This window comes from Ambystoma mexicanum, chromosome 6q (assembly GCF_040938575.1).
Source record: "Ambystoma mexicanum isolate Mex_15411 chromosome 6q, UKY_AmexF1_1, whole genome shotgun sequence".
Taxonomy (NCBI): Eukaryota; Metazoa; Chordata; class Amphibia; order Caudata; family Ambystomatidae; genus Ambystoma; species Ambystoma mexicanum.
In genome coordinates this window covers 1,337,359,054-1,337,380,503 of record NC_090937.1, presented here as the reverse complement: position 1 = coordinate 1,337,380,503, position 21,450 = coordinate 1,337,359,054, and the positions used below count along the sequence as shown (strand labels likewise).

The 21,450-nt window shown below is 43.5% G+C and overlaps 1 protein-coding gene across 5 annotated transcripts in view; it reads left to right on the top strand.

The window, feature by feature from the left end:
* ZNF518B (zinc finger protein 518B) overlaps positions 1–21,450 on the top strand; it is a 257,950-nt gene that overhangs the window by 128,702 nt on the left and 107,798 nt on the right. Inside the window, exon 1 of one of the 5 annotated variants that reach the window (XM_069631949.1) lies at positions 1,414–1,571. The exons of 3 other annotated variants lie outside the window; for them this stretch is intronic. The gene's annotated coding sequence lies outside the window, so the exon portion shown is untranslated. Of the gene's footprint in view, positions 1–1,413; positions 2,081–21,450 lie in introns of those variants that run through there. One more of the 5 variants, XM_069631950.1, reaches the window with a different exon arrangement.

The window sequence follows — 21,450 nt, the reverse complement described above, 5'->3', positions numbered from 1 at the left end:
GTATAAGACGCCAGGAACTTCTGAGCGCTTATTGGCTAAAGAGAGGCTCGGCTCGACACATAACTGACATTAAAGAGCCGGCGCCTTTGATAGGAGGGGGCCATATAAAAATCAACAATGGTGTCAGAGTAACATGCCAAAGCAGTCCCTTTCTGAAGCAGCCTAAAGATTGAGTCAACAAAAATTGTGGAAAGAGCAATAAAACCACCCTGACGTCTTTGAAGAAAAGACATTAGCCCGTATTGTACATCCCAGGGAGAAGACCCAATACCCCTTGGCGGTTCCCGCATGAAAGTGAGGCATCCTAATACTGGAAAGAAGTCCAACGCAACCCAAGGTTTTTCCCCATTTTGCTCTCTTACTATTGTTGAATAAACCCAGTTAAAGCATTTCAAGACTCTCTTGTGATTTGTCCCACACTGAGATTTGTGACACACAGTTAAACATTCTGGGAGTTTTAGTATTGGTTTATTCAATTGAACAAAAACTCATTAAGCAGCTGAAACCAAAGATTTGTAAAAAGAAAACCTGGGGCTCGTTATATTGTTTCGGGTGGTGTGGAGTGTATCCCTCTACACACATGGCATAGTTGAAAGGCACTCAAGTAATCGGATGCCAGCCATTAAAGCTTGGAGAGCATGCGACAGTTCAACAAAACTAATACGTGACATGCATTTTGTAATTTACAAAATGCATGTCACGTATTAGTTTTGTTTAAGTAAACTCTTAACAACAATTTCCGCTTTCGTCTCTTCTCTGGTCCAAATACTGCGTTTATTACCTTATTACTTTCATACTTGGCATGTGCAACGTGTAAAAACACGTATATCAGTTGCTTTGCCATCATCTTCTGCCGCCTGTTATTCTTTGTGTGCATTTAGAATGAGACCCAAGACAACAAAATAACACGGAAGGTATGGAATGAGTGTCGTGAAGTATTAACCACACATGCACTTATACGTTAATCTTCATTATAACATCCCCTCAGGGATGGCACAACTGATGAGGACCGATCTCCAACTCGCATCGTTCTGGAATCAGGTTGATTCTATAACCATGCCAGCCTCGTCGCCCGACATGGAGGTGACATCATACATAACACTGAGATACAACTTTTCTCTTGCCTCCAAATCTTCCTCTTGGCTACCCTGTGCGAGATGGAATCGATTTCTACGCATTTTACAGCGAATCTACTTCCATGTATGACAGCTTGATACTAGCGGTGTCTCCTCGCGTTTCAGTACCCGTTTTAATTCTGTGCAGGATCATTGCATTGGCCTTATCGCGCTTTACGTCGTTTTTTTACGTGTTTCTCTGCTGTCTTTCCCATGGATTGGATGTTTTTCTGGGAAGGAAGCTGGAAGATGGGTGGGATAGATTCCTCACTCGGACGCGGGCGGCGCTAGACTTCCGCTCCGCGGTAGATTTCTACCGTGCCTTCGCTCGTCCAGGGAGAATCCTTTTCCGCCGGCCTCTTGCCTGACGTCATAATGTGCGCACTGCTTGATTGTTGAAAGGATGGGATGGTCACTGACGTCGGATCGGCGCAATCTGGTGGAGCAGACGGGCAAGTGAGTAATGCGGTGCCCGTTAACGGCGTTTGGACATCAGGCCTTCCTTCCCTGACAGCGGACTTCCCTGCAGGGTGCGGCGCAGACGAGTAACTGCGTGCAGGGATGCTTGGGAGGGGGCGAGGCATCAAGAAAAGGAGGCGACGATTGCCGCCCTGATTTCATCTCTATTGTTCTATCTTACAAGTTCGACTTTTTGATTTGTGACGAGTTCCAGGTTTTACACTGCATGGATGCTGTAACCTCTTTCCAGTCATTGCATCAGGAGTGCTGGAGAGCACCGCGCTTCTTTCTGGATTGTGTTTTGTAGCTCGAGACGCGTTCCCTGATGTCAATTAGTAGCCAGCATTGGCAAAGCCAATAGTTGTGACTTTCGAATAGGCACCGTGTCAGCATTTGCCAGGTATTACCTACCACCAAGTGCCCGGCTACTACCACCTTTTGGCAGCTATTGGCCACATATGTTTAAGCACTTGCATCATCGCCACGGATTGACTTCAAATGTCCAGGTACACAAACCATTGGCATGCTGGTCCCAGCTACCTGCAACGTTGTGTGTATGTGGGCAGTGTGTATGGGGGACATTGTGGGTAGGGACATGTGTCTGTGCAGGGGAGTGTGTGTGGTCTTCATAGTTGTGTGGGTAGATTCTGCATGAGAGGGCAATGTTTGAGTGCTGTAGTGTGTGGTGGCAGTGTTAGTGTGTGTGGCAAATTAGTTTGTATTGGTGGAAAGTGTGTGAGGGGACAGTGTGTGTGGGATGTAGTGTCCCGTGGGGGAAGTGTATAGTGTTCATGTGGGGGAAAGGATGCATGGGGGCAATATGTATAGACTTGTAGGTGCAATGTTTGTGTGGCCGGTGTTAGATTAGTGTTTGTGTATGGGAGCGGTTTATTTGGGGGAAGGTTTGGTTGGGCAATGTGTGTGTGCAGTGTCAGTGCAATGCATGCATGCGTAATGCTAACCAATGTTTGTGAGGGAAATTCTGCATTGGTTGGTGTGTGTGTGCAGTGGATCTGCATGTGGAGTGTTTGGGGCAGTATGTGGGCGTGTACAGTGTGCATGTGGGGAAATACATATGGGGACGGGATTGGTGTATGCGGTGGGGCAATCTGGGGGAGCAGTGCATGTTTTATGAGCAGTGTTTGTGTTAGTCGGTGTGTGTGGGCAGTAGGTGTGGAGGCCGTGTGTGCAGGTGTGGCAGTAAGTAGGGGAATTGCAGTGTGTGTGTGGGGGAAGCATGTGCAGTAGCACTGTCTAGGCAGTCTGTGTTGGGTGGGGGCGGTGTGACAAACTGACTTCTGCCCTGCAGGAGTACAAAGATGAGTAGAAGCTAAAGTGCCCACTCTGCCCATACACTTCTACCAAGCAAGAAACAACACAATCATTAAGGTAAAACAGGCACAGTTGGAGATATACCTCCTTCGCCTTTTGTGGTAATGTGGCTATACTCTGAAGAGGGGTGTAAATGTGATTCATAGCAACACATACAGCCAAGACTTAACAGTTCAAAATAAAGAAATGTCTAATCAAGGTTCTATGAAAATATATATATATATATATATATATACTTTAATCAAACACACCGTATGCAATAACTGACTAGAAAACTATACACAAAACCCACCCATGAGGCAAGAACACAGAATCAATCAGAAACGCTAGAAAGATGCAGCACCCTAGGTAAGGGGTGAGGGCAAGTAAATGGCACAATGCTCTTGACAAGGTTGTATTGTTGGGCGCAAAGGGGATAAAAGTGATTTGACCAGTTTCTATGGCCCAAAACTGGACCAAGGGGCAGTTCGCCAGTCAATACTACCTTTGTTGCGGTTTGACGGAATTGAGCTCGGCTTCGAGTGGTTGCGCAGGTGGTTTGAGACAAGTTCGGGTGCAGCGAGTTGTTGACCCAGACGGCAAGCTGGTGCGAATCCAGTGCTCCGAGCGGTTTGAAGGCTGCGTTTGAATGATGGATGAGTACTCACCAGGATCTTGTTCAGGGTCGAGCTGGTTCGAGGTTGTAACCTCTGGGCACATCCTGTGAGTGAGGCACCCGCGGTTCAAAGCGGTGATCCTTCTGCTTCAGTGTGTAATTCGACATAGCGTCAGATTGAGCCAGTGCGAGTGGTTTGTGTAACGGCTGCTTTGAGTCGGCGAATGACACTCCAGCAGTTTGAGTCCGTGTCTGGCAGTATTCAGTTGATTCGAGCCAAGCAGGCAATGGGCTCCGTGGGGCACAATTCGGCATCAAGCTGGTTTCGAGTGCATGCACGTTAGTCCAAAGAGTTTGATCGAGTGCCAAAGGCAGCACTGTGTTTTGAAATGCGGTAAACCCGGTTCAACGTCCGTTTGATTGGTGCGTTGAAAACGGGTCTCCTGGATGTCTTGGACCTTAGGATGCTGTGAATCCCAATACAGGGATTGTGAGTAATATTGGAGGTTTTCTTCAACATGGCGAGGTCCTGGGTACCGTTGTAGCCGGCAGAGAGGCAGGCCTTGTCCCAAAAGCAATTCACCCCCATTCATCCATTGGGATGGTTAGGGGGCAGAGCTTCCCTCTTCCTTGGACGCTCTGTTTTTAACTCACTGGCGGACACCTTTTGGAAAGATCAACTTCCCAACAGAGGTCCAATTCATTCTTCCTAAGGCTTTTGTTCGAGTGAATCAAAGAAGCGGTGTGAGGCATTTTCTTTTAAGGCTGAAAGTTCACATGTTTTATTGGACTAAAGATAGCCTGCTTGAGAGGTCCAATCCCTCTTCTTGAAAGAAGTGGACTTTGCCCGTCTGACGTCAAACCCATAGTGCTTGGTGCTAGAGGAAGTGGACGGGACAGGAAGGCAAGGCAGAGAGAAAGAAGATGGTGGAACCGTCCTTCAACTGTACACTGTACAGAGCCCTTCCTGTCTACGCTAACCCTGCCTCCTTCCCTTCTCAATAGGTTCATATGCCTCTTTGGTATACAGCACCCTGGTATGAGGCTGCACGTTTTGAATTGGTGTGCTCCTTTGATTCCTGGGCCCAGAACAGCTTCCTGTTGAGACTGTCTCTAAGGGAGGGTGTTGCCTACCCTCACAAAGGATTCAATTAAGAGGCATGGCCATTCAAGTTCATGTCATGTCACATGGCATGACCAGCCTAACTCCCCAGTATACACATCACCATCCACAACTTAACTGCCTTACAGGAGCTGATGCATGTGTGATATCAAATTGGATGCGGCTGCAATGATTACGAACAATGCCATGCACCATGCCCTGACTAGAGTATGGTTTACTTCAAGAGTTTACCTTGTCGCCAGCATGGACTATTCCTAATCCTACTATTTTGGAACATGGGTGCATATCTTAAATGCAGCCCGTGTGCTGTAGAGACTTGGCTGTCACTGCAGCTGTAACGAGGGCCCACGTGACCTCTGTACCTTCTCTGTGCCACTGGTAGAGCAGGCGCTGCAGATCAGGATACTGATGCAGCAGGGCACAGGTACACAGCTTTTGGCTTGGAGCTTATGAACAGCGAATCTGATCAGCAGATTACCCCTTCAGAGTTGGAATTACCTGCATCATTTTATTAATTAATACAAATAAAAAAGCTAGGGTTTCCGCAGCCTTGCCAGATGGCAATTTATCAATGGACATGAGAGGGGCAGTTTGTGTGTGCGAGCATTGTGCATGTGAGAGGCAGTGTTTTTGGTGTGTATGGCAAGTTAGCGGAAAGCATGTGTGGGGTGCAGGTAGTGTTTAGGGGTAGTGTATAGGGGCATTACATGTTTGGGGGCTGCAGGTAGTGGTGTGCAGTGTGTGTGTGGAGACAGTGGGCCATTCCGAGTCCGGCGGTAACCCTGTTGGTGCTACCGGCGGGTTGCCGCCGGACTCGGAATAATTTACCTGCGCCATACTAACCGGTGCCACCGGGAGATTACAACCCCGGCGGCCCATAAAGTCGGGTGCCGGTAAATGTAATTCCCCTTTCCCATGGGAGTGGAGACCACGGAAGCACCAACACCGTTGCTAACAGTGCCGGTGCTTCCATGACTTCTGCCTACCGCGGCCGCTGTGCCCGGCAGGGTCCGACGTTTCGGGCACAGCGGCTCTGGTAGGCAGACCTGTAGTATGCCGGTCAGAAACAACGGTGCCGGTAAGCTTACCGGCACCGTTGTTCCAGAACGGCGTACTACTAATGAGGCCCAATGTCTTTTTGGGGGTATGGTTCTGTGGGGGCACAGTGCCTGGTGTAGGGACAATGTGTGTGAGGGCGTGAGCATATTATCTGTGTGTTTTGGGGTACTATGTGTTTGGGGTGTAGTGTTTGGTAGTTGTATTGTGTGTGGGCAGTGAGTTTGTGTGCAGTGTGTGTATGGTGTGTGGGATCAATGGGTGTGATAGGAATGTGTGTCGGGCAGTGTGTGTATGAGAGTGAGGCATACCTGGATTTGGAGGGTGTTAATGTGAATTCGTGGGGTACATGTGTGGTGGGCAGTGTGGGCATGGTGCTGTGTATGGCTTTTTAGGGGAAGTGTGAGTGGGGCCAGTGTTAGTTTGGTGGATGCAGTGTTGGTGTGTGTGGGGAAGCAGCATGTTCTGGTGGTTGTGTGTGTTTGTACAGGGGTAGTGTTAGTACGGGGGTAGTGTTGGTATGTGTGGGCAAGTCACGTGTTTGCTGGCCAGTGTGTGTCAGGGAAAGTTTGCAAGGGGCAATGTGTTTGGTGGGGCAGGTTGGGGGCTGTGTGTGTGGAGCTCTTTGTGGGAGGGGTTAGTGTGGGAAGTGTTTGGGGGCAGTGTGTGAATGTATGCGTGAGGGTGCATGTGATGTGACTGCATGGATGCAGTAAGGGTGCATGTAGTTGGGTAGTGCGCATGTTTGTGTGTTCTAGCAATGTGTGTTTGTGGGCAGTGTGTGGAGGCCAGCGTGTGCTTATGGGAGGTCGGGTGTAGTGGGGCAGTGCATATGTTGGGGAGAGGTACTGTGTGGGGGGAGATGCAGACTTGTGGCAGTGTGTGTATCGGTTAGTATGTGTGTGGGGGCAATATTTGTGGTTGGGCGTGTGTCATGCATGTGGCAGTTTACAATGTTTGTGGGCAGTCAGTGTGCATGCGTAGTAGTGTGAGTGGGGGCAGTGTGAGATCAGATGTGGGACAGTGTGTGGGTGTGGTAGAAATGTGTTTTGGGAAAAGGTCAGTGTTTGGAGCGCAGGGTGTGTGAGCGGGCAGTGTGCATGTTGGGGTGTATGTAGGCACTGTTTGTGGTGACATTGTGTGTTTGGGGGTCATCTATATGGATGGTGTCGGTGTGTGAGGGAGCATTGGATGTGTGGAGGTGGCAGTGTGTGTGTGTGTGTATGAGAGAGACAGAGTATGGGAGCAGTATGTGTTTGTATGATGGCCACCACAAAGCATGGTTAACTTCTCTACAAAATCCTACGATTTGCACACAACAACACTACTTGTTAGGAAAAAAGGCTCAAACTACCCAGCTCAACAAAACGAACCAAATGGACTAAAACATAGAATAATAACACAAACAAACAGTACATTGCCTGCAAGTGACAGCTTCCCGGTATGGGTGGTGATGTGCAGAGACCTCACATTGGCGTCAATGATTGACCCCTGCAATGTCATATTTCAGTTTCCTTATTTTCTCTAGTGTCAATCGGATTCACTTCGCAAGCTTGATGATAAGCCAGTGAGATATGCAGCTGATTGACACAACAGTAGTAGTTTGGGCAGATAGGAGCAGGGATGGGATGAAAATCCACCTAGACCTTAGCATGGCCGTTGACAGGGAAGTCAAATAATCAAACATCTACAGCTTGTGTACAACTCTTCACATGCCATCTCCCCATATCTACTATTCCCTAATAGCCAACAACCTAAAAAAGGGAAGCAAAGGTGTGTGAAGCAGGATAACACTATTGGGTGCACCATTTTGTGCCCTCTTAAGGTAGTTGTGAACATGCTAGGTTGTATAATATTTATTTTTGGTGTTGTAGAGGAACATTATTTGCAGCTGAGCTCCATGAAAATGTAACATGTTTCTCAAATGTACATATTTAACAAAACACGTTTAACCTTTAGTACGTATATCATGCCTTTCTATTATTTAAGAGATGCAGGATAAATCGTATTTCTCTTATGTATGCTTATTTGAAAAATAAAATAGGCGATGCCTATACCACATATACTTATATAGTTAGTGGAACAACCTTTGTGACGAGAGAGTTGAGGTGATCAGGTTTTATGCAACAAAACCGTTGAAATTTAGTGGATGTGGGAAGTTAGGACCATCTTAACTCTGTATCACCCATAGATTTCCCCCCTCCCTGTTGTAATTTTGTATGTCATTCTAAATCCCTTCCGTTGTTATGTTTGTTCTCATGGGCTTTGCAACCAAATTTCCACATCTGCTGAATTTAAAGGGTTTTGTTGCATTGAATCTGTCCACTTTAACTCTTAACTAAAGATTTTTCCCTGAATCTTAAGGATTTTTTAAGACTACAGTTTCTAGCCGTGGCCACTCTATATGCTGCACCAATAATCTGTTTCCAAAGACTCATTGACCCCTTCCTAGTAGTTGTGATCTCTGCAGATGTCATATATACATATTTTTCCACACCATATTCCTGTTTGAGTTTCTGTAGAAATCATTTCTGATCCCTGCAGTAGCGTAGCGTTTGTATTTTATTGATATTTATATAGCACTTTTTACCAAAGCACTCCACAAACAGAAAATCAACAGTACATTGAAATCAGTATAATCAATTGTGTTCTCAGTTAGCCAATAGGAGTCAGACAGGAGCCTGTAGTAGATGAGATTTTAAGGAGGAGCGAAAGAGTGAATAAGAGGTGATGGATCGGATGGATAATGGAAGAAGGTTCCAGTGGAGACGGGCCAGCAGCTGAAAAGATCGAAAACGAGATCGTGCGCAGGGGGCACGTGGAACATTAAGTAAGAAGAGTCCAGCAGAACGGAGAGGACGAGACGAGTAGAATGAAAGAAGAGGGGAAAGATAATCAGGGGCAAGACCATATGAAGCTTTGACTACTAGACAAAATAGAATTTCAACTGATAGTGAAAGGAAAGCCATCCAAGGGAGTCAATAGAAGAGAAAATAGTCATGAAAGGGTAATGAGCAAAGCAAACGGATGGAGGAATGATAGATTGATTTGAGTGGCGCTAGTCATGAACGAGGGAGGCCAAAAAAGTAGAACAGAACAGTAAAAGAGATGAGAGAATTAGGAGACTGAGAGCTTAGTAGCATGAAATGTGAGAAAGGGACGAATTTTACGAATATTAAAGAGGTAATAAAGACAAGCGCGAGAGTTAAGTGATGACTAAAGGAGAAGTTAGAGTCAAGATGGAGACCAAGATTACGGGCAGTAGGAGAAATCAACAAGGAAAAGGAAGGAAAAAGAATGAAAGGAGGATGACGAGTAGTAGCAGGAAAGAAAAGAACTTCTGTTTTTCCGGTATTTAAAGTGAGAAAATGAGAAGTCGTCCATGACTTGATAGTAGTAAGACAGGACGAGAGAGTGGCATGGATGTCATGTCTGAAGGACGAAAAAGAAAGAGCTGGGTGTCGTCGGCATAAAAGTGATGCGACACTCCAAAAGAAGAAATAACAGGCGCAAGAAACGAGGTATATAAAGAAAAAAGGAAAGGACCGAGAGCAGACCCTTGAGGAACTCCATGATCAAGAGGAAAAGGAGAAGTGTTGCCATCCCAAGATACAGAAAATGTGAAGTTAGATAAGAAGAGAACCAGGAGATGACAGAACCATGGAAACCAAGAGAAGAAAGTGAATCAAGAAGCAGGGAATTGTCCACCGTGTCGAAAGCAGCAGACGGGTCAAGACGAATAAGTACTGAAGAGTGTTTCGAGTAACGAGCAGTGAGAAGAGAATTAAGCACTGAAATCAAAGCAGTTTCTGTGGAGTGACGTGGGCGAAACCCAGATTGAGTAGGGGGAAGAAGAGATATATCCGAAACAAAATATCGAATTGTGAGTAGACCTTAAGTTCTAAGAGCTTAGACAGAAAAGGTAAAAGAGAGATGGGGCAGAAATTAGAGGCAAGAGAAGGATTAGCCGTGGGTTTCTTAAAAATGGGTATAATAATCGCATGTTTGAAGGCTGAAGTTGGTAAGACAAATCTTGGGGAAAAAAGTGAGAAAAGAAACCAGAAGTGGGAAGACTTTGGGAATTAGTAGGGAAGGAGGAAGATTAGTAGGGACAGCTGTAGGGTGAGTTTTAGCAAGAAGAAGGGCAACATCAGTCAGATACAAGAGTGAACTTGGAGACAGTGGTAGAGGAGGAGGAAAAGATAGAGAAGAGGGGTTAAATAGAGGAGATGACAAAATATTGTGATGCAGATTATCTACTTTAGAAATGAAAAAGTTTGCAAGGTCTGAAGCAGTTAGAGTTGATATAGTGGAGGGATCGGATGTAGGAGGAGAAAGTAGACGAGCCAAAGTTTGAAAGATACAGCGAGGATGAGAAGATTGATTATTAAGAAGATCAGAATAGTAAGTGCACTTAGCAGATTTAATTCAAGTGACATAGAGTGTGATATGAAAAGTATGTGGACCGATTGGTCGGAGAGCGATCTTTGTGCCAACGCCTCTCAAGACGACGGAGGAGACGGCGCATAGATGCAAGATGAGAAGAAAGCCAAGGTTGAGCCGGTTTATGAGTAGGATGAAAAGAGGAAAGAGGGTAGAGTTGGTCCAGACTTGACATTAGGGAAGAAGAAAGGGTGGAGGTTGCTTCATCCGCAGTAAGAGTAGAGAATTGGGTAAGCGAAGTAGTGCAAGTGTCATAGAATTAAAATTGCGCAAATCACGTATGAAAAAAGTAGTTGACGAGGGGGAGAGCGGTGGCAGAAACCGAAGGAAAAAGAGACCGAGCATTGTGCGGATTTCCTCTGACAATGGGGGTGGGGGGGGAACATAATTGTTTCGGTAATCCTGCGAGATTCCCCAGATAAGCTGAAAAATGATCAAATTAAACCGTTTTTCCAGACCTCACAGACACTCGCTATGTGCCGCCCTCCTCTTTTCTTGGTAACCCCACCGCCTTTAATTGCTTTTTTGCTCCCTTACCCTCTGCCATTAACCCCTATCACAAGTTGGTTCATATGACGCAGTTTCTTTTCTGAAGGCGTCTTGCAACATTGCAGTAATCCTACGAGGTTACCCTATGAGTGGAACATTTTCTACTTGTGTACGAGCGCGATATAAATAAAATATCAATCAGTAAATGGCTCTGCATACTACCCCATCTTCACTTTTCCTTTTTTTCCCCTCCCCTCCTCTGATGCGATTGCATCCTTTCCCTCCTCCAAATAACTTTCTGAGCACTTTCTCATTTTTGCCTCCCCTCCCCATACCCCCTGTTATCAAGGGGAATCCCTCACATCAAGCAAAAGAAAATGGTGTCTGTTCATCTCACAAAATGGGAAAGGGTGCGTTTGGATACATATAGACCCGTCAACTTTTCTATATATTGCTTGTAGTAAATGTATTATATACAATGAATGTGTGAAAAGTTCAATGATTGAGATCTGTACAGTCATGACATAAAACCAAACTTTATTACACATGAATACAAGAGCAGTACATTACATGTGCAAACAATTCCTTTTAAAAAGTGATGTATTCCTACAAATCTATAGCTCCTAACAGTCGACTATGGCTATCTGAATCTGACTGCCTGACTAACTAGGCTAGTTGAGTAGTGTCTTACATTGCACTTTTATATTCTTGGCTTGTTGACACAAGTGTTTCGGCCTCATGAACGGTTAGATAATGCTCTTGCTGTAGCAGCCGTAATCGGGACAGAAATGTTTTTTCTAATCCCCTTCAACTGGGTTCCTGTGTTGGATATCTGTGACACAAATACAGTTGTAAATTTAGAATTTAAAAAGGGTCTATATCCGAATTTCTTTATATAGTAATATATTATTGAAATTTCTTTTTTAACCTTCAATGGGACACATACCATGCAATATATGCACCTCGTGCACGTCTAGTTTGGTATCTATGAAGTGGTGTCTGTGCTTGTGCACGGCTGGCTTGGTAGCAGGTAAGTGGTGTCCGAGCTTGGCTGAGTTGTATCTGTAATAACATATAGTCTGTCGGCTGAGACTTCCTAAAACAATAGAGGAGTGTGTTGTGTCAAAAGAGGCATATTATTTTACCTGTTACTTCTAATTTAACGTGTCATATTGAGTTCGTCACGCAGCTGTCTAATTCTATAATCCAGCTGGGTTTAACTCTGTGGAATAATATCACAGAGGGTGATCTGGTTAAGCACTGGAAATGTGTGTGTGAAAACACTGTTCGGTTTCATATATAACAGTGAGAACTGCTTATCGCACAGATAAGGGATTCAATTAATGGCAAGGGACTACATTTGGTAATTGCCCATGCTAGAAAAACATGAAATATTCGAATCATTTCTACTGTACAGTTTTCTTTTTCTTGCAAAATGTAAAAATGTACTGCTTCCACGCAAGTGCTTTTTGGAGATCCTGCATTCGCCAGATACTAGTAGGGATGTATAATACTGGCAGCCTTTCGACAGCCACATGCATTTTGTTTAATTGATATATTTCAGTGGTGGGATGAAGGGGTACTATGACAGCCTCTCCCTCTAATATACACCCGTGCATAATGGTAAGGCATGCATTCGCCTTATAAAATCTTGATGTTACTGGGTGTCGTTCCCGAAGTGTGTATAACAAGGCGGCGAGCCTCGCTGCACTCACTTCTATCATATGTCTATCGGGGTGCGGTGCCCAGTATAAACATTACAATATTAGAATATAGTGCTCACTGGGTAGAAATACATTGTATCGCTTACCCGGGCTGAAGATCAATGTGAACCTCTGCCGCTGGACTCGTATGACAGTAGTCTGCTACGCACTTCTGTTTATGTGATTGCTCTGCAACCCCGGAAATCTAGTTTGAGCCACCTTGACGGCCATCTTGGACTAGTAGCCCAATATATGGGGATAGTAGTGTTTCGAGAGAAAATCGAAGTTTTCCCACAGATTCTCACTTTTACTATCTGTAAAAGATAGTTACTACGTATTTAGATTGTAGTCCAATTTATCTAGTGTGCAATCACGAGAAGATACTTTACTGTGATCCCATACTTATACACAAGTGTGTGCCGCTAACGTAACTCGCAGGATTGATAGTGCTTATGTGCTTGATGGGGCCACCTAAAACCATTTGTTTCTTTTAAAGGTGCCCCCCTCAGTTTGCTCCTGCTGATCTTGCTACAGGGGAAGAGTAAAGCTTACAGTGGGTTCTTTTCTCGGCGGAAACTACAGAAAACTACTGAACCCTCATAGTGTTAGATTTCCTTATTATAATCCTGTTTAGATACTAAGGTATTGCAATACAGACAATACATCTTAGTGGTCTAGGGTGGACTTTCCCATAGTTAAATGATGTCTAAACATAAGGTCTATTCTCGCATATTGGACAAGTGTATGTTAATTTCTTTATGAAGGGATATGATTATGACGCAGCATACCCGGTGTGTATACTGGACAGTGCTCATCTACATCCACATGTCATTGAAGACATTCTGCTGTCAGATTAAGTATTTAGATATTTTGACAATCGCAGCATTAGATTTCCATATTGTACTATTATTTAGGTGTCCCTACAAACAATAAATGCCAGTGGTCTAATGTATCTCGATTTATAGTCTATTGTAGACCGTCACATACTGGATGAATACAGTTTGCATTTAGGGATGAATACAGTCCGTGCATTTAGGGATATACATAGGAATGTAGGTATGACACAGCATACCAAGTGTGCGTAGTTGACCCTGCCCATCTCCATCCGCAGGTTACTGGAGAAGTGTTCCCGAATCTTTCAGACTGTAATTATTTTGACATGCCCTATTGAATGATCAAATTATTCCACTCCAGAGACATATTTAAGCCTGTGTTTGCTGTATCAAGCCGGAATATACACTATCAACGCAGGATTTTGTCCAAATCCCCTTCGCTGATACAGCAAACACAGGCTTGAATGTCTCTTTGGAGTGGAATCATTTGATCCTTCAGTAGGCCATGTCTAAATACTTAGTCTGATAACAGAAAGAGTAGCGAACACCTCTCTAGTAACCTGCCGATGGAGAGGGCCAGTGTCAACTATGCACACTGGGTATGCTGCGTTATATCTACATGCATAAGTGCACAGGACTGTAGTCATCCAGTAAGTGACGGTCTACAATAGCCTATACACTGAAACACTACATTAGACCACTGGCCTATATTGTTTCTTTGTATTGAAATACCTGAATATCGGTACAATAAGGAAATGGCACGCTGCGATTATCAAAATGTCTAAATACTTAGTCGTCTGACAGAATTTCTTCAGTGACCTGTGGATGCCTATGGGCACTGTCAAATATGCACACAGGGTATGCTGTGTCATACTCGTATCCCTGCTTGGCGGGGAATGAATTCACCAAGAAATGTACATATGCTTGTCTAATATGTGAGAATAGACCTTTTTGTTTAGACACCATTTAAGCATGGGGAGATCCACAATAAACCACTAAGATGTATTGTCTGTATTGAAATACCTTTATATCTAAACAGGATTACAATGAGGACATCTTAACACTACAAGGTTTCAGTAGATGGTCACGCTCGCTTTCTGTAGTTTCAGCTGAGAAGAGAATCCTCTGTAAGCTTTACTCGTCTATACCAAGATCAGCAGGAGGGAACTGAGGGGCTGCTTTAAAAGAAACTGTGTTTTAGGTGGCCCAGTTAAGCACATAAGCAGTATCTATCTCCTGGGTTAGTTAGCGGGACACACTATTGTATGGGATCAGAATTAAGTATCTTCTTGTGATTACACACTAGATAAATTGGACTAATCTAGATGCGCAGTACGTATCTTTTACAGATAGGAATTGTGAGAACTGTGGGGGGGAAAAAGTGAGCTATTCTCGACACACTATTATTCCCCATACATTGTCCTACTAGTCTAAGATGGCCACCGGGGTGGCTCCAACTAGATTTGCAGGGTATGTGGTCGCATAGCAACCACATAAACAGAAATGAGTGCCGCGTGGCGGACCACTGACATACGGGTCCAGAGGTGGAGGTCCACATTTATCTGTAGACCGGGTCAGCGATACTATGTATTTCTACCCAGTGAGCACTATATTCTAATATTGTAACAAGGCATGAATTAGTTTTCCAAAATTTATTAGCAGAGTTTGCTAATTAAAATGTTCTTGATTGGCAAACAAACCCATTTGATTAGCAAAGTTGTACTAATATTTGTAATGCTCTGAAGTTACATGTACCTTACAAATGAATAACGATGCAGCAGTTTTGATTTCACTACACCTACAGGTCAAATAACATAGTTTACCCACTCAACCGACGAGAAATTCATTAGACCCAAGGCAATGGATGACAACAAAAAATTAGTTTTCTGTAAAATGGTGCATGTCACTACAATCCAGCATTAGTTTGGCACACTGCTGCCACCCAGAGGCTAACCCTGCACAGTGACATTTGGTGCAATCAAAATGAAGTTTAAATAAAAGTTTCAGATAAGGGTGTCACGGTATTGGTTTTATGGCGGTATGATAACCTTTTTGCCAAATGACGGTATATCATGGTTATCGCGGTATAGCAGGTGGAGTTAACTAATCTTAACAAATATTTTCTTAACGGTCATAAATTGTCAGCATTTTCAAACTTGTCTCTGCACATTTTTAGCTGATCCTCCAGGAATCTAAGGCGGTTGCAGATTTGGTCTTTCATGGCGCTCACTCATTGATCGCCTTGAATGAAAGAGTGACTAGTGGAAGTGTTAAAATGCATATTTTGAGCAATGAGCTTGCTGCTCAGTCACAGGTCATCGCTCTGAAAATCGGCCTCTGACTTATTTTGGAACCACATGGCATGGGCATCATTACCCCTCGCTCTGATCAGTCATACAAGTTTGTTTTGATAACGCTTTATCCCATTGAAGGGAGAAAAGTCACTTATGTGAGTTCTGAAAGCCCATGTCATGTGTTTCATTTGTCAAAATGTCACAGCCAACACACAACCGCCGAAAGGTTGCATATTGATCAAATCACTATAGCTTGTTTACCATCTGCCTGTTGTATTATAAAGGTCTGATGTTGGAGTCACCACTGACCATGTAATCCTAACAGGACAGCATTCAGTGGGCGCTGTTGATTTCTTTCTTGATTCTTGCAATACATGTTCATTTACCTTCTTAAAGATAGTGGCACAAAAACATTTTGAAAATGACAAAGTTAAAATGCATATCGGCACAAATATGGCCTTGAGCACCGCCTCACCACAGCTCCATCATTACCATTTTCCCCAGGTCTGAGCGCATTAGGACCCTTGTCATGTGAGTTGAGACGGAGGAATGCTTTCATGGGTGGTCTTACAAAATGAGGATAGACCTGAGATAAATTTCACCCCCATTGCTCTGGATACTTCAAATTGAATGTAGAATCTGTCCTGCCTGCTTGAGTCCAGTGCCATATGCAGAAGGCGGGTGAAGGATCAAGCGAAGCAACAACTCTATTGCCAATGTGCAAATCTACACAGAGGACAGTGGGGGGCGAGGGGCAGTTTATATATTAGCACAAAGCACTGATGGGCCCAGTGTTCATATAATCTACATAGCTAAAGTTTTTTGTGGACATGCATCAGAAGGGCATCCAGTTCATTCCCTCTTTGAATTCTGGGATGTGTAGTTCCCCCATCTTTCAAATTGGTGCGAAAACTACAAATCGGCTGATCTTTAACCCAACTCTACTGATCACAGAGAAAGAGCGGTCACAGCATCAAGGCTGCGTTTAATAATGTGGTCTCACTTTCCCTATGCTCTTTTCTGCTAAACAAGGCCCCCTTGGTAGACGCCACATCCCACAGTGCAAGATCCAGACTGCGCAGTACTTGCTTACTGCAGCCTTTCCAAATCAGATTGAAAAGCTGACTTAATAGCTGCAGGCCCTAAAATGGTATACCGGTATAAACAACGTGACGGTTATTATAGTTCAATTAAGTTGTTCACGGTATACTTACACCCCTAGTTTCAAACATCCCCTGCAAATGGTACTGGCCCGTCTTAAAATCTACTGGACTATGTGAATGGGCGAAAAATACTTTGCAAGCCCTGGATGAGTGTCTGTAAAAGGTCCACTGCATGAATGGACACACATAGATATTATAAGAAGGCTCTGAAAACTGTTTGGCCAGCTCTCTACTGAAGGTGTAATGTAATCATCCTAGAGAAAAGCAAACTCTGGAGGCTAACTACAGTGATGCTAGTGCAGTGGATCTATATATGTCTAGACTGGATGGAACTATTGATCGCTGCTATGCGTAAACATCTAGGTAGCATTGTCTACTCATTATCTAAGGGGAAAGAAAGTAAGGGACTAAGCAGATTGGATTCTGTAGCAGGCAGAGAACTGGGCAAACTAGGTGAAATATTGTAGTTGGCTGCCATCTCTCTTTCAAGGTAGCTGGTATAAAACAAAAGGGTGAGAAGACAAAATGTGAAGGAGTACAGGATCAGCTCGTGAGTTGAGCACCAGTTGCAAGCTGCCTGTAGCCAACAGAACTAGGTTTGCCATCAAAAGCATTTGGGCGTTTGATCATGTACATTTTCAAAAAGTGTCTTCGCCAATGTAATGCATCTTCCCCAACTAAATGAAATATAGTTGACACTATATTTAGATACACTAACCTACACTTTACTGTACAGCAGGGAGACATTGCATTGTGTTACAGTAGCAATACTGTAATTATACATGATATAACTAATTACATTTTTAGAAATGGAATTGAATGACTGCATTTAAAGAATAAATAAAGTTAACAAAACACTTGTCTTTGGCAGACAGGATACAGTTAGCTTAATAAAAGGTAATATCCCGATTACTTCTGGTTTGCAATTATTTGAAAAAGAAAACAAATCTTTCTCGCATACTCACCCAGGCCTTTGGCACATAAGGGTGGAAAAGACTGCTGCACTCTCTCCCCGTTAGCCCTTTTGAACTTGCAGTGAACAGCGAAGAGGGTGGTGGGAGCCTTGAAGGCAAGCAAGGAATGCAGGGCGATCTGTGCTTTAATTGAACAGGGTAACTTAAATAGCTAGGTTTGCTACACAAGTGGCATTTAATTAGCAAACCTACAGAATTGCATAGCAAATTGTTATGCGACACTGCTTATTTTATGCCTTGTTGTAATGCTTATACTGGGCACTGCACTCTTGATATACATATATGATAGAAGTGGGAGCAGCGAGACTCGCTGCCTCGCTATACGCATGGCAGGAACGGCATTCATGACATCAGGATTTCATAAGGTGAATGCATGCCTTACAATTATTCATGGGTGTATATTTGACAAAAGACGCTGTCTTAACACTCCTCTGTCGCTCCACTAAAATGCATTGATTTTAAATGAATGTGTCAGACCAAACGCTGTTATTCTACTTCTCCATAGAGAGGCTGCCTTAACACTCCTTCGTCCCACCACTGAAACATATCAATTAAACGAACGCATGTGGCAGATCAAATGCCTTACATCTCTACAAGTATCTGGCGAATGCATGATCTCCCAAAAGCAGATGCTTGGAAGCAGTACATTTTTAAATTTAGCTTTAAACAGTACAGTAGAAATAATTTGAATAGTTCATCGTTTTTAGCACGGGAAACTACCGAATAGAGTGGAATGGAATCCCTTATCTGTTTGGTAAGCAGTCCTCACGGTTATGTATGAAACCTAACCGTGTTTTAAGTGCTTAATCGCGAATCGGTAGATAAAAAAAGAATTTTAAAAAATGAACGAGAAATTGCCAAATCTTTTTGACCAAAAATGTTAGGTATTTTTGTATAGTAAATAATAGGTGGGGTGTGGGGTAAGGGTATAAATTAGGGTAGGAGGGGTAAAGGGAGGAGATACGCCCCCCGCATTATTTAAAAAAACAGCTAAAGTTCATTTTCATTTTTCAGTCAAAATAATTGGGTAATTTTTTTCATTTTTATTCAAAATGTTCATAGATATTTGCTTAATCATATCACCCTCTTTGATATTATTCCACAGAGTTAAACCTCACTGGATTATGATAAGATAGCTGCATGAGGAACTAGGAAATAGGAACAAAACATTAAATAAGAAGTAACATAATAATCTGCCTCTTCTGACACAACACAGTCCTCTGTTATTTTAGGAAGTCTCAGCCTACAGCACGGATACCACTTCCATATGTGCACAAGGCGCATGTAAATTGCACAGTATTTGTTCCGTTGAAGGTTAAAAAAGTAATTTCAAGCATAAATTGCTATATAAAGAAACTCGAATACAGACCCCCTTTTAATTCTAGATCTACAGTTTTGTGTCACTGATATCGAACACAGGAACCTGCTTGAAGAGGATTTGAAAAAACAATGATGTCCTGATGAAGGCTGCTACAACAAGAGCATTGTCCAACCGCTCTTGAGGCCGAAACACTGTTTAGTCGACAAGCCAGGAACATAGTGCAATATAAGGTACTACTCAACCAGCCTAGTAAGGCAGTCAGATTCAGATAGCCCTAGGTATTAGGGGCTATAGATTTGTAGGAATACATCACTTTTTAAATTGGAATTGTTTGCACATGTAATGTACTGCATAATGTTTCGTTTTATGTCATGAATCTACCGATCTCGATCATTGAGCTTTTGATGCATGAATTGTATATAATATAATACATTTACCACATAGAAACGTTTAATGCGTGTTTAAATCGCCCTGTTCCATTTTGTTTGATATACAGATTCCTGGAGAGAACAGTGAATAGCCAAGTGCCCCTTTTTTGAGTACGACTTCATTTCAGAAAGGCTCTCTGCTGCTAAGCACCATGAGAAATATATATACGTTTTTGGGAGCAGGGGGCACCCCCCTCCCCCTTCGCTGTTAAAAATTGATATTTACTCCAAACTGATGTAAGTCGACCTAGTTGTTTCTTATTTATTCCAAATGCGGCCAAGGATTTTTGCGCTACAGCTTTTATTGCACTTTTACTCTAATGGAACATGAATGGGAGTAGGCCGAAAACAGGATTTGTTTTTGTTTTCGTCATTCATTAATCCAAATCCGTTCTGCTAGTCAAAGGCAATTGGCAATAGAATTTTGGGGAAATGCTATGTACACAGGTTTCACCTTTAAGAACAGGGTGGCAACTGTCATCCTATAATCAAAATGTATGTTTATATTAGTTCAGGATGGGAGGGGCGCTCTCTGGTTCCCAGCACAATTCACCTGTCAGCAACTATGTTCTCCAACCAGTTTCTGCGCTTATCACGTCATCAGGAAGGCAGTCTCCACTTGCAGTTAATCAGTGTTAATTCTGCTGCGAGGACTTCTGGTAGCTGTAGTCCTCATCTGGTGTATATGCAAGTAAAAAACTTGCAGAGACGTGAAGGTGAGAACTTGACGCAACAAAACCCTGAAATCTAGCAAAAGCCACCTTAACTTTGTGCCCCGTGTTTCGCAGTCTTTGACATCACTGGTGACATCACTAATGACATCTATAACCTACATAAATGTCAATATATTGAAAAGATTAGATACTATTTAAAGATTACTTTCGTTAATGTGTTTTTTATTTTGATTTTAACATTTTAATGACTTTACAAAAGACGCAGAAAGAAATATACATCTCTGTACATGTTTGCAAGAAAATGTTGATACTCTTCTCAGGTGGCCAGGGAAAGGCCATTGCTTTTGGATCCTGAGCCTGGGTTTGGTGAAGCGAGGGAGGAACACCCGCGTGGTTGGTCCTCTGAGGTTGGGAGTGGGGTACTGTGAGAAAACTGAAGGTGTCTCACCCGCTAGTCCCCGGGGATCTGTCATCCAGGTGGCCAGGACACGGGCATCGCTTTTGGATCTAGTTCCTGGCAGTGGACCAGTGTGGGAAGATCACATGGTTAAGGGGTTTTCGGGGAGTGGAAGTGAGACACTGGATGGTAAGACACGGTATCCTCTTCCTTGTAACATCTTTACCCCATCCCATCCTATCGGGTAAGATACTTAGGAACTCAACCAACACCCCCCCCTTTCCCAACACGAAAACATTTTCATGGACCGCTCACTGTGAGGGAAAACGGATTTACACCTGAGCTGTATACCTGACTTGTCCCAATACGATGGTCAAGCAGGGTCAGGCAATTACTGATCATTACACACACCTGACCTCCATCATACTGCCCCACATGGATAAAAGGCTGAGCACGAAAACACACTCTGAGCAAGGCAAAGCATACAAGGAAGCAGCAGTTGGAAGACGGCAGTTTAATACAAGGCGAAAGATGGCAAGACCCGAAGAGGATTGCAAGAAGGGAAGTGCTCTTGACCTTTTCACCGAAAGACTAACTTTCATGAGCCTTTGAGAATAAGAAATGTAAGACCTGTAATCAAATCTGAAGAATCCTGCATTGTGTGTCGGAGGTACCCGGGGCTCTCTCCCCATCAATGGTCAAGGCGGGGAGAATAGTTTGCAGCTGTGGTGCTGTCCTTGGCTCCTACAACAAAGCAACACCAGTGAACTCAGCATAGCCGGTGAGTTGCGGAGACTGATACCAGACCGATCTGTGTAGAAACCAAGGTTGCAAGCAGCAACATTGTATAAAGAAATTTGAAGAGAACATTGTATGAAGCGTATGTGCAAGCGACACAAATATAATTAAAACAGCAGATGAGTGAAAGAACTTTGAAACTAAGAAAACCATAGACTGAGTGGTCCGGCGACCACGTGGGTGCATATTTGAAAGTCTCTGTTAGGTATCTAACTGAAAGGGGACGAATGTTAAAAGAAAAGGAATTGTGAAA